This window comes from Lepisma saccharinum, chromosome 1 (assembly GCF_977018435.1).
Source record: "Lepisma saccharinum chromosome 1, izLepSacc3.1, whole genome shotgun sequence".
Classification (NCBI taxonomy): domain Eukaryota; kingdom Metazoa; phylum Arthropoda; class Insecta; order Zygentoma; family Lepismatidae; genus Lepisma; species Lepisma saccharinum.
The window spans coordinates 120,084,113-120,097,041 of NC_139229.1; the positions used below are offsets into that span (position 1 = coordinate 120,084,113).

General features: G+C 39.4%; 1 protein-coding gene and 1 non-coding gene across 6 annotated transcripts in view; one reads left to right on the forward strand and one right to left on the reverse strand.

Moving 5' to 3' along the window:
- LOC146000332 (zinc transporter foi-like) overlaps positions 1-12,929 on the forward strand; it is a 108,661-nt gene that overhangs the window by 60,682 nt on the left and 35,050 nt on the right. The window contains exon 1 of one of the 5 annotated variants that reach the window (XM_083137883.1): positions 1,083-1,102. The exons of 3 other annotated variants lie outside the window; for them this stretch is intronic. The gene's annotated coding sequence lies outside the window, so the exon portion shown is untranslated. Of the gene's footprint in view, positions 1-1,082; positions 1,103-2,939; positions 2,959-12,929 lie in introns of those variants that run through there. One more of the 5 variants, XM_083137902.1, reaches the window with a different exon arrangement.
- Positions 213-283, reverse strand: TRNAS-GGA (transfer RNA serine (anticodon GGA)). Its single transcript has one exon. It is a non-coding gene; the product is annotated as a tRNA-Ser (tRNA).

The window sequence follows — 12,929 nt, forward strand, 5'->3', positions numbered from 1 at the left end:
TTACTTTTTTAGTGTCCCTTGCAGAACAATCTGACAGACGGAAGATTATTGCAAGATGAGGTATCGTGAAGTTGAATTGGCAAATTTGAGTTTGAAATTCTTGTACAATTAACAATTTTGCGTAGATTAGTATATCCAGAAACATCTGTGACTTGTTCATTAAATTAGGCACACACAGGAGATGTACTATGTAGATTTTCTGCGAAAAATGCAGGCTCGACCAGGACTCGAACCCGGGTCTCTGGCAATCCGTGCCATTGCTCTACCACTGAGCTACCGAGCCGGCCTGGCTTCCCCTGATATGGATGTTAAAAATAAATAATTGTGCTCTTCTCTCCCTGCACAAAATTTGACTTGTCACGAAACTCTCATGGAAGAATAGGATCTGACGTCAATTTCCGCACATGCAGATATCGTCACCTTGAACATTTATTGAGCACGAGTTGACGGTTTCAAAGCACTGGATGACACACGTTGTGAAGTTCAGCGTGATTGCACCTTCAACTACAACTCACTTCGCCATTGAGGTGTAATTTTAGACGGTTGAAGGACGTAACATGTTCTGTCTTTGGAAAGAAGCCCTAAAATTGACCACGAAATCTTTGTCCGAGCGTGTAACTTTGCATACTTGCGAAACACACGAAATGGTATGCTGACATGCATGCATGCATGTTTACTAAGAATGACAGCTCGTGCGTAGACTAATTGTAGGATTCTTTTCTCTGAGATTGTAAACACCTCGAGTTTGTTTGTAGAGTGCCACACACGTAAATTTGCCGTTGCGCAGAAACGAATTTTCGTTTCGTCTCCCTCTCTCTTAGCATCATGTGTTCTACCCTGCTCGAAAACCTTCGCTATTGTTGCCATATTGTCATTCCATTCCTGGACACACTCGCGCAAACATCATTGAAAACAATTGAATAGCGCTCCAGCTCGCGGTTCCCACCGTTCGGCAGGGACGGTAATGTGGCAATATAGCACGGCGTAGTGCTTGCTTCTTTTATGCAGTGCATGTTCATTGGCTGGCTAGTAACTAGTGTTGCCAACTGTAATAATGAAGCACTATTTATGTCACGGAAGGGGAAAGACAGGTAAAGTGGCGGTGAGTTTTGTTGGATTGGAAGCACCATATTTTTATTTTATACTAAGTATTTGACCGGTTTGACGTTGTGTGCGTGTATTGCGTGTGTGTATGTAAAAGTGTGTGTTTGCTAATGAACGTTAAATTCCATAATGCCTCCAGTTCTGTCGAAGTTGAAATCAAAAACCTTGCATAGCCAAGCTCGGGAAATTCTAAGCAACGTGCACGCGTTCATGAAGGAGGAAGCCAGTCATGGTGTTAGCATCCCAATAAAGCATTTTGGCAAAAGAGCAGCGGCTGCGACTGGAGTTCCTGAAAGAACAATCAGGGCTATCATGAACGAAAGACAATCTCTTGAGATGTCAGAAGGCCCCTCCACATCATTCCACACTCCCGGGAAAGAACGACAAAGACCAGCGACCAAATCGTCAGTGGACGCTTTCGATGAAAACGTTATTTTCCGTTGCTGCGTTTTGACCGGGGGGGGGGGGGGTCGAAATAGAGCGGCATCTGCCGCCACCTCCCAGGGAGGCAAAATGACTAGCGCCGGCCCTGGTTCATAACAAAAGAAAAAGCCGCGCAGCTTATCGTCTAGTGGCAGTATATGTACTTGTTATTGTTGTGGAAGCCGGCATCCTTTGTAAATGTACAACAAAGGCAATCGACTGTCGCCGATCTGAGAGGAAATAATAATACTGCTTCAGGAGGAGTGTTATGGTGCAATTGTAGCGGTTTAACACGTCGGCATGTTATTATCTGCCGTTGCAGTTCCATACCAGTGTATACGGGTTTTGGGAGTGAAAAGTTAGAACGCCACCAGTGCATTAATGCAATGAAAAATAATATATATATTTTTTTATTTTGTTTGAAATCACTCAAATAAGGAATCGTATGAAGAAGTCTTCTTTGCAGCATTTTTGGTAATTTTACTTATGTGTTAGTTCATATTTTGCGAATTTTTAGTCCATATGTATGTAGCTACATACAAAGCCACTTGTTAGTACATATTAATCCTAGTCCTGGTAAAATGCATGACGTTTAAAACTCAACGTTAGATAGACCTGAATTCTCTAATTTTATTGTTGTACGTAACAGCTGTGCATCGGCGCACTGCAGCGATTTTTCTATCTGCTCCATTAGCAACACTGCTTCTTTAGTTGTTTCGCGCATCGCACGGCAGCTATTTGAAAATTTTACCTAGACAAAATTTGATTTACTGTGCGACTTCTTCAAACATTAGGGCTTGTGTTTATTCCATGTGTATTTATCACTTCATCAATTTCATCTTAACATGATTCATCCTCTTCGCGATTAGCCAAAAGTGGCATAAAAGGGAAGTAATATAAAACAATAAAAAATAGAGGAGAAAATCAGAAAATATGAAACTAGCTATTCATAGAACAGCAATGTTGAATGCGAAATTTCAGATATTTGCACTCCTCCCAGGGTTTAGGTCGCAACTTTCACTTTAGTTGGCAAATTTTTCCAGGAATTATCAGTGCGTTTGGCGCCAAGTGAAGCTCATTTCAAGTGCACGACGCCAACTCAGTTACTAGTCTCGTAGGTCAAGGGAGTGGTCAAGTTTTTTAAATTTGGTAACTGGGAGAGGTTCCTTTGCCTTTATTGTACATGTAGGTAGGCGTGTAGTACAAGGTTTTGAGGAAGAGGGAGAGGACTTGTTGTAAGCAAAAAATGTCCGTGATTATATCACACACATGCACAATCACACGCACTTTACGATTGTCCCTGTTTAGTATGATGTATGCGTGCCTTACTGTCCGCTCATCACTTTCACTTTGAGACTGGTTGGAAGCCAGCCGCAAGGAAGTGGAATACCTTTGTTTTTAGTAGGAGAAATATCAGCTTGGAGTACACAGGTCAGTGTTTTTCTTTTTTCTTTCATTTTTGTGGTTGTACGTAGGTGGATTATGTTATTTTGATCTTGAAAGCTGTCTCGGAGAAGTTTTTAAAGTTAGCAGTTTCAAACCGTAAGATGCAGCTGTGATTTCTTTTTGGTTCGCTTCGATCTTAGTCTGGGTGGTCGCAACTTTTGGCGACTACGTAACTGTTATGCGTGTAAACGCAACGGGAAATTTGTGCTTTACCTTTGATCACTGATGCAGAAACATGGGATTTTTTATGTAGCCAGAATTGGATAATAATAGATTAATTTAGTTTAAATTTCGATGGCCTGCTCAATCGCGATAAAGATCAATGAATTTAGGCTTGCATTAAATTTCCCAAGAACTGTTTACATGGGGTGAACTTGCCAGGAAACTCGCTAACTTTAGCCTCGCATTTGGGTTAAATTTCGGGAAAATTAAAGTTGAAAACTGAAATGGGGTAGTTCTAACAGCGTCTCCGCAGATGGTGACTAAAGTTTGGAATTAGAGTTTATCTTTTTCCGGAAAATTGTCGCGTGTCTTTTTCCTAAGATTTCTGGATTGCCAGAGTTTTTAACAAAATTAAATTGAATACACTTAAATGTATTTTTGCTCTTACCGAGTTCAACTTTTTTGGTGCATCAAAATAATATTTGTGTGCATCAAACGCTACGAAAACAGCACGTAGAAAGTTTAAAAAGGACTAACCACATGGATTTCTGAGGAATACTATGCTATTTATCCAACGTTGAAATTTAGTGTGGGATCGGAATGTGTATTAAGAAAAATACTGAATGGTAGCCAAACGTTATCATCTTGTTTTCTCGTTGAAGGATTGCAAAAAATTAAGAACTTGGTAGGTACAGTTCGACTCCACCAAACTCTCGATCTAAAGTGGACAGTCACATGTATTCTCCACTCGCTTTCCCTTTACTTGTGTCCGAGTGCCCCCGCGTTGCTATGTTTTTTACAACTTTCCTCGTTTCGTTGTAAAAGAATGCAACAACGTTTAATCTTAAGTTTCAGCTTTCGCTGTGTAGGTTTTCCCCTTCATTGTACAAGCACATGGCACTGAATAAAGGTGACGACGATGTGTTGAAAAACGTCGCACATTTTAACAACACATGCCAGGGTTACATGTTAAACAGCTGATTGCATCGCACACGCTCCATTCACTCTCTTATGGCTGAAAATTCGACGGCAGAGGGTTTTTCTCTTCTTGGTTGAGCTGTAAGTAGCGTCTTGTGTATGGATGGATGCATTTATGACTTTTATTCGAGACTGCTGTATGGATGGATGCATTTATGCCTTTTATTCGAGACTGCAGCAAATAATAATTTTAGTTCTTGCTTTATGAACGAAATTCAAGGGCCTTTAAAAGTTAAGCGACTTCTAGTCGCATGGTGAACTATTCAGATATGAAATTCGATAATATAACGTGCTGCAAAATTGCTATAAACATCGAGGATATTGCAAAGGCATATCTTGCAGAAACAATCATAACAAATGATGCATTTTCCCCATGCATCAATTACAGGGTGGTTGTACATCTGTTATTCAGAATATTCTGGTGTTCTTCGCGGTATTGACACGGTTTTCTAATGTTAAGTAAGTTATAGGTTATTTTCGTTGGCCTAATGACTCTGATAACATTAGATATATTTGTCGTAATCACTACAGAGATTAAAGTACGGTTAGAAATAAGGCCGAGAATCAACTTGGCAGTTGCCTGAAGTGACTAAGGAAGAAATCAGGAGGTAATCTCATGATTCAAAGGGGGATTTCAGACTTTACTCTCACTCGGCTAACTAAAAATGGCAATCCAAGCACCTAAATACTTGTAGTTCATGCTTGACTTGTTGCTGTGTTCTCTATGTTTATTATTCTTAGTTGCAAAGGTTTTTCAGCGTTCCGTATCAAAACGGATAGATTGAAATCGTACTTTATATCGTACGGTTTTACGTCTTCTGTACACTATTTCGTAAAATTAAAACCTGTGAAATTTTTTTCCCGGAGAAATTGAACGTAGTTACGCGTTGCTACACCAGAAACAGTTATTTACTAGCGTTGTTTGAATTCAGGATTATAGCTACAACAGTTTGAAAAAAAAATGTATTAGTAGTGTTTGGAGTATTTTACATTGAAATATACAGCAGCAAAGGCTTTATACATTTTTGTATAATAATTAGGATTTGACACAAACAGGAAATGTACTGTGTAGAAATTTCAGCCATTCAGGCTCGACCAGGACTCGAACCCGGTTCTCTGGCATACCGTACCATTGCTCTAACAACATTTTTTAAAGACGACCCCTAAGCGGCAGCCTTCTCCACACTTCATACTCATATCAATTAATCTCAAATCTCTTTTTCATTCAGAACACGAACACAAGCATCTAGGTCTTAACCGGAATTCGAACCCGGGACCCCTGTCGTCGTAGCGCGCTGTGCAAACAACTCCGCCACGGAGGTCGACATGCCATCTGAGCTACCGAGCCAGCCCGAATTCGCTTGGCTTTTTGCTGTTTTACCTGTGTGAAGAAAGAAAAAAAAAGTACAACGTTTGAAAATTTCATTCCCCATATCACTCTCTTTTCTTCTATCAGAATTATCTCCTCCACTAATATGACTTCTGTACGGATATGCACGAAAATGTAGGCTTGAAATATAAAATTATTTTATAAAGTAACAGCGCAAGGATAAAATTGATTTATTCATATGATCGTTTATGTTTGTGATACTGGTGAACTTGAGTGACTATCTACCAACTTCAGAAGAAAAACAATAACAGAAACGCTGACCAAAGTCCACAGTATATTGTTGGCAGGGTCATGTAAAAGAAGAAGAAGAATACCTGTGTGAAATTCTCTTATAGGGTCTCACTCATCGCACAAGCAACAACCAACCTCCCCGCCTTTGCCTTCTCACATCTGCCCAAATGCATTCATTGTTAGGTTAGGCTTGTTAGATTTAGTTGACACATTGTTGGTCAAGCCCCGAAAAACTGCAGAGAAAGCGAAAGGCGGGGAGGTTGGTTGAGACTTGTACGGTAAGAGAGACCCTCCTTTGAAATGCTGTAGACGTCGACGTTGCCTGGTTTCTCCCAGCTTACAGATTAGAGTATTGCATAATGTTAGGGTTTTAGAAATGGGTGCAGAAATGAAGCGAAAACTGGATGAATAAGAGCGCAATTTTAGGTTTTTCTACGCAAAGAAATCAGTAAAATGAGAAAAAGGAAAACTTAAATCAGGCCAATTTTATCTGTTTGCTTCCTGGAGTTCAAAAGGCTCATTCACTTTAAATTTCTACTCAATCGTTCGCGATCTGAAATGCAAATCATTATCTAATGCCGACGTCCCTGGAAACAATTAGTCACCATCACGTTCTAACCCCTGTGAATGTATGTTTGAAATGGAGTCTGAAATCATTACTTGTCACTTCCCAACTGTATTGAGGTTTATAGACGTCATCGCACTTTCGCCATGATGGTGCCAATGAAGAATAACGGTTCGAACCGAGCTTGCCCATTATCCCTCACTATTGATAGGGGTGGCTAACGGTGCCTCTCTTCCTGTAAAATGGGGTAGGAGTATTTGTGTCTAAAACTGCGGTGCCACAATGTCTGTTTGCTTAAAATTTTACACTTGGCTGGCTTTTTGGTGTTAACCCGTAGCGGTTGAACTAACGATACAAGTGCATTTTCAATCTGTCACAAATGTAGTCACTGGCAATAAAAGAGGGACACCTAGATCCTAAAATACTCGCTTCCCTGCATGGCGTTATGTGTATTGCCTAACTCTACGTCGATGAGTCGATTTTAACAGCATTTTTTTTTTCAGCAAGAAGTTGTACCACCGCCGTAGAGTTAGGCAACACACATAACACCATGCAGGGAAGCGAGGTTTTTTTTTTTAGGTGTCCCATTTTTATTGTCAGTGTCTACATTTGTGACAGATTGAAAATTTCGAAGGTTTGAAATGGAGAAGTCGTCAAGTTGGTAGTAACGATTCTAAATATTGTATTGTATATATAAGCAGTAGCAACATATCGCGAAGCCCCCATCCTTTCTTTAAATTTGAAATCTCAATGTGAATCGATACAAAATCTTCAGTGATAATTTCACTCACCATAAAAATATCTTTCTTTCAAATCGGAAGCTCTAGGACAGACCCATACCCAGGAGAAGTGGCCATGGGGACCACACCCCTCGAACTATGAAATATAATGTGAAGATATAGAAACCTACGAAAATAACATTGACGATTTTTCAGATTGTGCAAGAATTTCGATTTCGTCCTTGCATATATGAATGAGTTGTTTGGGAAAAGATGCAGGCTCCATTGAGTATTTTTTCTCCACGTATATATAACCATTAATGCAAGTCTGCAAGACATCCCTATTTAGTCGGTACAGTCTATTCTTTTTAATCCGTGTTGTGATTGGATTTTTTTAAATCAACATTTAGCCATGCTCTTAGTTTTAATAATCGTTGCTAATGCGTATCATTTACTTTAAAAATATATTACTTTCTAACCATAGAATTATCGTGACTGTTCAATGGTGCTGGTACAAGATTTTTTAAAAAATATGTTAAAACAATGTTAATTTGCAAAGAGTACAATTCGAATACTTTTGAGAATTGAATATAAACAATGAGCACCAAGCTGTACACCATGCGACAACATTTGTATGTAAGCGACTGTGTTGTTGATTGTCGTATCGGGGTGGGGGTTGGGGTCTATCGGTTTTTTTTGTTGTTTTTTTTGTTACTTTGGACCATAACATTGCAATTCTACAATTGTACAGCGAATAGCAAAGATGATAATAGTCAAATTGTTCATCACTATTTTCATTCTGTTGTTATTCTACATCTTGTTCTGTTCTAAGGAATGGAATTCTGTTGATGCGAAGCTGATGCTGACATCTGCTTAGTGGCGTTTATTTCAACCAATTATCATCACACTGTTCAAAACAGACTGAATAAAAATAGTAATGGACATATTACTTTTGCGTTGGGTGTACACTTAGCACTAGCTGCAATAATATTGGTGGTCACATCTAATACCCCAACAGCATTTCGCCGACCGCCGGGACGGAGTGGTTAGCACAGCGCGCTATCACGCCATGGGTCCCGGGCTGAGCATGGTTGTTCTTTGTGAATGTTCCTTTATACATTTCATCACTTATCCTCATCGTCGCGATTAGCCCAAAAGTGTCGGAAAATCGACGTAAAATAACCTAACTCAATCAATCCAACAGCATTGCGGATATTCCCTTTGTTCCACATTTTCGGATTTGCCCTAAAACAATCCTGGGTACGGGCCTGCTGTAGGAAGAAAGGAAACAACACAAGCATTTAAATGCCTCACACTTGCTTCGTTGCAGTTGGAGGTGCTTTATTGTTAACTTATTAAAATCAGAAGTGCAAGATCAAGAGAAAGAAGAAAATACAAGACAAAGTACTTTTTATTCAAGAAACGATCAAATGGGTAAAAAATGTCCAATCAAGTTGTCGTGAATGCGTAAATGTTTCACGTGAGATATACGACGATAGTTCTTACTTCTCTCGAGCCCCCTTAGACTTAGGGCCCATCTGCCTGTATATTACGCCTCTGATTTGACGTATTCATTCAAATTATATCGTTTAACTAGAATTAGAAACCAGATAAAAACAGAATGTTTTAATTCTCCCACAAAAATTAGCCTTTTCCTTATTTTTCCTCGCTTATTTTTCTTATCAACCACATGGGACGCGAGTATATATGTGTGCGCGTGGTTCTAATATGACCAATGTTACATTTTGACGAATAATCAGATCTCAATGCAATTCAGCTCCCCATACGCGTTTTTCCTTGTGCAAGAGGGGCCAAGTTTAGTGTTCATTGCTATACATTACAACCCAGAACGAAGCCACAGACGCATCATACACACACGAATATTTGTATTGGAACACATCAGTGGATATATCTTTCTAGTTCAAGGGGAGCATTAATGGTTTTTATTTTTGAATTTTAGGAGAATTGGAAACTACAGTTTGGTGTTTATATTATATGTATGATGATTTGTCTCGTACATCAGAATTGTCAATTAATCATCGTTCCTATTTTATTAATCCATCCACTCTCATCATGCTACGGTTATATTATAAGTGCGGAAATAGTTGACACAGGCCAGGTTTGCAAATCCTTTTCGCCAGACCGACCGCACAGCAATGCAAAATCGATTGTTTGCCTGTGAAGGTCAGCACGATACCTTTATCTGGAAATAGAGCGTCGAACAAAAGCCGCCGGCGTATCAGGGCACCTAGAGAAAGACAAAGAAAGTAAAACAATGCCTTCATTTCCTCTTCTGTGCAAGAAATCTCAATTTCTTTCAGCCTCGAGGATAACGGCCAATCCTATTTACCGTCAAACTTTGCCGACCTATTTCCGGTTTCGTTTTATTTGCCGATATAAAAAAGACAATACATGACCTGCCGACCAATCTGTTACTGGTATTGGTGTTCGAGCTATTCCAGTGAGTTCATTAACATTAGGTAGCTTTTTATGTCTCTCTTTGTGCAGATCCTATAACACATTTGTACGTCAACAAAGTAAAATTAATAATTTAAATTTTATTATGCTTTGTCAGTTGACATTGTAAATTACTTTCCGGACAAATTTTATGATTGTCTCCGAATTAAATTAGACTATTTTTAAGGTATAAATTCATTTCATCCCTTCATAAATTTTTGCAACAAACTCACGGATGACGTAAAAGGAAATATTTGTTCTGAATGGTTTATTTTTTCCCCGCATATCAAATTAAAGCTTATTAAAAGAACTTTAATGATTTTTGTAAATCCAAATCTGGCATTTCTCCCCTGGTGTCTCAATTATCAAAAAATAGTATTAAAATGTTCACTGATTGAAAGGGTTAATTAGAAAAGTGTCAAAAAGTCAGCCTCTCTTCCACGTAGTGCACTCCAGAAATTGTATTTAATTACTGGAGGCCGATTAAACTGGCGTCCTTCGGCCTCCCCGATGGCGCAGTGATAGCGTCGCCGCCTTGAACTGAAGGTGTCCCGGGTTCGATACCCGGTGGAGGCACAAGTGGTTCGGATCCCACTTTAAACTGTAGGTCCAGTCCCGATTAGCCTTACTGTGCATAAATTGGACTTAAAACACCAACTCACTAAACTGGCGTCCTTGACCCACAGTCAGTCTTTCGATTTTGTGTTGTCCTGTGTTATGTCCAGATATAATTCTTTCTGATTTAGTTACAAGGATTTGATTTCATTTTTTTTCTGCCGCAGCTCAAGACGTTATGCAAAATAGGGCCTCCCTTGTATCGGCGGGACAAATTTTACTGGTTCGGATCATGGCGTCGAAAGGGCGGGGGGGGGGGGGAGTTCGAATTGTAAATGGGCACTTGGAAGGAAAAAACTACAGTATATACACAAAACAGGAAATGTCCAGTGAGCGTGAAAGACGTGTTGTCGTCGAATGACATGGGTACCTGGGGGAAACCCTGGGGAGTAAAGGCGGTCAGGGGGCGTGATGCTGATCACTACACCCCCTATACGCCTTCATGGCGTGGTGCTAAGCACAGGGGAGCACTTTACCTTTTTTGTGTTATGTCCTTGCGTACGGTTTCCCTCCACAGTCTCGGCTTTTATCGACGGTAAGGGCATTTTAATCCGCAGATAAATGTGCTGGCTTTAGTTATGGCTCCGGTCGGAGGAATAAAGAGGAAATTTATGTTGGGTTCTGTAAATGAAGTCCGTCTTTTTCAAGAGAACTGCCATGTCAACCTGGAAGCGACAACACGTCTTTCACGCTCACTGGGCATTTCCTGTTTTGTGTATGTACTGTAGTTTTTTCCTTCCAAGTGCCCATTTACAATTCGAACTCCCCCCCCCACCCCGCCCCGCCCTTTCGACGCCATGATCCGAACCAGTAAAATTTGTCCCGCCGATACAAGGGAGGCCCTATTTTGCATAACGTCTTGAGCTGCGGCAGAAAAAAAAGAAAAGAAATCCTTGTAACTGAATCAGAAACAATTAGTTTACTTTTAATTTAAGCATTTACTTGTGATATTATTTGCGAAAACTGAAAATTGCATTACAAAATCTTCAAAATCACGTTCCTCCCCATCATTCATTTGGTGTGGGTGTCATTCAGGTCTCTACTGGTGTGTGGCTGGTACATTCTTAAAATATATCTGAGACTATTGTTCCGGTGGAAGAAAAGTGACTACTACAAAATTGGGTTATTAGTTTTCTTGATCAGTGATTGATTAGTCACGTGTAATAAAATGGTTATTTTTTTTAACGTGATCGTCCGTAAGATATTTTGGAGCCTGTCGTGTCTGCATGTACGAGTATGTCGGGGTGTCTGAGTGAATTGTAACGTGTAAAGACGTGAGAAGCAATAAAATTCCCGACTTCCTTTCAACGACGGATGTTGCCAACTTTAGCTACTTTGAACTCCAGCTGCTGTAGTTAGTGAAACTGAACGCGGATAGCAAGCTGCCCCAGCTATGTGGTTGTTTTGGTTGTCCTCTTGACTAGATGTGTTTACACCTTTTTTCAGTGTGCTGGTGATTTATTTCTTTATACACCATATTTGAGAAAGAAGTGACAATTTTCTAGTTATGTTGTGTAAAGCATGACAATTCATGAATCAGTACTGCGGTACAGTGACGTGCCCAGCATTTTTGAAAGGAGGGGGTTAGGTACACATTTTTAGTAGTAAGCCCTCATTCTGCCATCTTTTAGTTCATTTGATGTTATTTTTTTAGGAATACTGGGCCAAAGGTAGGTTATAACCCCCACCAACCCCCCCCCCCCCCTTGGGCACGCTACTGATGCGGTATATAAATTACATGGTAGATCATGGTGGCCACTCGGAGAAACGTGGGGGATAAAGGCATCCGAAGTGTGATGCTGATCAGTGTTCACACCACCTACACTATGGCCGAAATCGAATGTGTGGGACCCGTCTCCAGCCGAAAAAAAATGGCGCTTCATTTGTATCGTAGAGATGACAACTATTTTGAGCCAGACTTCATTATTGTTTATAGTGCTACTATGCCTATGAGGTTTATCTTTATTCATAATATTTTGTGTCTGCTGCAAATAGCTGAACTGCGTAACACTTAAAATTGTAATAAGTAACTAATTAAATAGTTTAACCAGTTATCTGTTCATCAGTTGACTCGCATTAATCTAATTTCGAAATGATATGTTGTATTCGGGCTGGTAAATATTCCTGAAGAGACTTCACTACATCGTAACTCGAAAAACTACTTATTCGTAAAAATCTATTTAAAATCACCAAAACATAAACTTCGTCACCATTTCCCCAGTAAAAAAATATGAAACCCCAGTGACATCCCCACAGTGTTCCCTTTATACTTTTTTTTATTATTATATTTCGTCAATTTTTCTACCCCCTCTTAAAAAATTGTATAATCTGAGATATAAATTGATGAGGACATTTAACGCAAAAAAACCAACAAAGTATGGTCGAATTATCCATTTAAGTAGGAACAATATATTTGCAGATTTATATAGCCCAGAAACTGAAGTAATAAATGCCAAGTGCTATTTGTCAGTCGTGCTAGACGCTAAATTCGACACTGCACACTGAATATTTCTTAATTTGGGCTCTTCTGATTAACCTGAACTTCGGAAGCAGGTGGATATTTTTTCAATATGTGCAATATCATGCGAACTTCTCTCCCTAGACGTCAGTATGATCTGTCTCGATGCGTTAGAGGCATTTTAATGCTTTTTTAGACACCTCGAAAAGGAGAAAATTGATGCAAGAATTCATTCATAACTTTTTACTTCTATAAGTCGCAAAAACCGTCACCACTTCATTTCTCATAAAATTCTAGCCTGATTTGATATATATATTTTAAATGGAAAGGGGTGATATATATATATATATATATATATATATATATATATATATATATATC